Source organism: Coregonus lavaretus, assembly GCF_964263955.1.
Source record: "Coregonus lavaretus genome assembly, chromosome: 30".
NCBI classification, from domain to species: domain Eukaryota; kingdom Metazoa; phylum Chordata; class Actinopteri; order Salmoniformes; family Salmonidae; genus Coregonus; species Coregonus lavaretus.
In genome coordinates this window covers 16,020,192-16,023,818 of record NC_140017.1, presented here as the reverse complement: position 1 = coordinate 16,023,818, position 3,627 = coordinate 16,020,192, and positions in this window count along the sequence as shown.

Below are 3,627 nucleotides of genomic sequence, written 5' to 3'. Positions count from 1 at the left end.
TTTTTTGGGGACAAATCAATCGAAATAGCTCAACATATTTACATTTCATATACAGACATTTTACACCATACCCAACAACTACTCCAAAACAAACTCCAAAATATGAATCCCCCTGGATGTCATATAACTGTCATGTCTAAACTCCTGGCCCTAGTTGTGTGACAAGTTGGCAAATTAACGCTGGAGTAGTGAGGTTAATTCAGACGGAAAAGCTCTGTGGTTTTTAGGGCAGCAGGTTATACAGTTGATGTCAGAAGTTTACATACACTTATGTTGGTGTCATTAAAACTCGTTTTTCAACCACTCCACAAATTTCTTGTTAACAAACTATAGTTTTGGCAAGTCGGTTAGGACATCTACTTTGTGCATGACAAGTAATTTTTCCAACTATTGTTTACAGACAGATTATTTCACTTAGAATTCACTGTATCACAATTCCAGTGGGTCAGAAGTTTACATACACCAAGTTGACTGTGCCTTTAAACAGCTTGGAAAATTCCAGAAAATGGCTTTAGAAGCTTCTGATAGGCTAATTGACATCATTTGAGTCAATTGGAGGTGTACCTGTGGATGTATTTCAAGGCCTACCTTCAAACTCAGTGCCTCTTTGCTTGACATCATGGGAAAATCAAAATAAATCAGACAAGACCTCAGAAAAACAATTGTAGACCTCCACAAGTCTGGTTCATCCTTGGGAGCAATTTCCAAACGCCTGAAGATACCACGTTCATCTGTACAAACAATAGTACGCAAGTATAAACACCATGGGACCATGCAGCCATCATACCGCGCGTTCTGTCTCCTAGATATGAACGTACTTTGGTGCGAAAAGTGCAAATCAATCCCAGAACAACAGCAAAGGACCTTGTGAAGATGCTGGAGGAAACGGGTACAAAAGTATCTATATCCACAGTAAAACAAGTCCTATATCAACATAACCTGAAAGGCCGCTCAGCAAGGAAGAAGCCACTGCTCCAAAACCGCCATAAAAAAGCCAGACTAAGGTTTGCAACTGTACATGGGGACAAAAATCTTACTTTTTGGAGAAATGTCCTCTGGTCTGATAAAACAAAAATAGAACTGTTTGGCCATAATGACCATTGTTATGTTTGGAGGAAAAAGGGGAAGGCTTGCAAGCCGAAGAACACAATCCCGACCGTGAAGCACGGTGGTGGCAGCATCATGCTGTGGGGATGCTTTGCTGCAGGAGGGACTGGTGCACTTCACAAAATAGATGGCATCATGAGGAAGAAAAATTGTGGATATATTGAAGCAACATCGCAAGACATCAGTCAGGAAGTTAAAGCTTGGGTCTTCCAAATGGACAATGACCCCAAACATACTTCCAAAGTTGTGGCAAAATGGCTTAAGGACAACAAAATCAAGGTATTGGAGTGGCCATTACAAAGCCCTGACCTCAATCCTATAGAACATTTGTGGGCAGAACTGAAAAACCGTGTGCGAGCAAGGAGGCCTACAAACCTGACTCAGTTACACCAGCTCTGTCAGGAGGAATGGGCCAAAATTCACCCAACTTATTGTGGGAAGCTTGTGGAAGGCTACCCGAAACGTTTGACCCAAGTTAAACAATTTAAAGGCAATGCTACCAAATACTAATTGAGTGTATGTAAACTTCTGAGCCACTGGGAATGTGATGAAAGAAATAAAAGCTGAAATAAATCACTCTCTACTATTATTCTGACATTTCACATTCTTAAAATAAAGTGGTGATCCTAACTGACCTAAAACAGGAAATTTTTATTAGGATTAAATGTCAGGAATTGTGAAAAACTGAGTTTAAATGTATTTGGCTAAGGTGTACAGTGAGGGGAAAAAAGTATTTGATCCACTGCTGATTTTGTACGTTTGCCCACTGACAAAGAAATGATCAGTCTATAATTTTAATGGTAGGTTTATTTGAACAGTGAGAGACAGAATAACAACAAAAAATCCAGAAAAACGCATGTCAAAAATGTTATAAATTGATTTGCATTTTAATGAGGGAAATAAGTATTTGACCCCCTCTCAATCAGAAAGACTTCTGGCTCCCAGGTATCTTTTATACAGGTAACGAGCTGAGATTAGGAGCACACTCTTAAAGGGAGTGCTCCTAATCTCAGTTTGTTACCTGTATTAAAGACACCTGTCCACAGAAGCAATCAATCAATCAGATTCCAAACTCTCCACCATGGCCAAGACCAAAGAGCTCTCCAAGAATGTCAGGGACAAGATTGTAGACCTACACAAGGCTGGAATGGGCTACAAGACCATCACCAAGCAGCTTGGTGAGAAGGTGACAACAGTTGGTGCGATTATTCGCAAATGGAAGAAACGCAAAATAATAATAATGTAAATCTCCCTCGGCCTTGGGCTCCATGCAAGATCTCACCTCGTGGAGTTGCAATGATCATGAGAACGGTGAGGAATCAGCCCAGAACTACACGGGAGGATCTTGTCAATGATCTCAAGGCAGCTGGGACCATAGTCACCAAGAAAACAATTGGTAACACACTACGCCGTGAAGGACTGAAATCCTGCAGCGCCCTCAAGGTCCCCCTGCTCAAGAAAGCACATATACAGGCCCGTCTGAAGTTCGCCAATGAACATCTGAATGATTCAGAGGAGAACTGGGTGAAAGTGTTGTGGTCAGATGAGACCAAAATCGAGCTCTTTGGCATCAACTCAACTCGCCGTGTTTGGATGAGGAGGAATGCTGCCTATGACCCCAAGAACACCATCCCCACCATCAAACATGGAGGTGGAAACATTATGCTTTGGGGGTGTTTTTCTGCTAAGGGGACAGGACAACTTCACCGCATCAAAGGGACGATGGACGGGGGCATGTACCGTCAAATCATGGGTGAGAACCTCCTTCCCTCAGCCAGGGCATTGAAAATGGGTCGTGGATGGGTATTCCAGCATGACAATGATCCAAAACACACGGCCAAGGCAACAAAGGAGTGGCTCAAGAAGAAGCACATTAAGGTCCTGGAGTGGCCTAGCCAGTCTCCAGACCTTAATCCCATAGAAAATCTGTGGAGGGAGCTGAAGGTTCGAGTTGCCAAACGTCAGCCTCGAAACCTTAATGACTTGGAGAAGATTTTGCAAAAAGGAGTGGGACAAAATCCCTCCTGAGATGTGTGCAAACCTGGTGGCCAACTAATAATAATAATAATAATAATAATAATAATAATAATAATAATAATATTATGCCATTTAGCAGACGCTTTTATCCAAAGCGACTTACAGTCATGTGTGCATACATTTTTGTGTATGGGTGGTCCCGGGGATCGAACCCACTACCTTGGCGTTACAAGCGCCGTGCTCTACCAGCTGAACTACAAGAAACGTCTGACCTCTGTGATTGCCAACAAGGGTTTTGCCACCAAGTACTAAGTCATGTTTTGCAGAGGAGTCAAATACTTATTTCCCTCATTAAAATGCAAATCAATTTATAACATTTTTGACATGCATTTTTCTGGATTATTTTGTTGTTATTCTGTCTCTCACTGTTCAAATAAACCTACCATTAAAATTATAGACTCATGTCTTTGTCAGTGGGCAAACGTACAAAATCAGCAGGGGATCAAATACTTTTTTCCCCTCACTGTATGTAAACTTCCGACT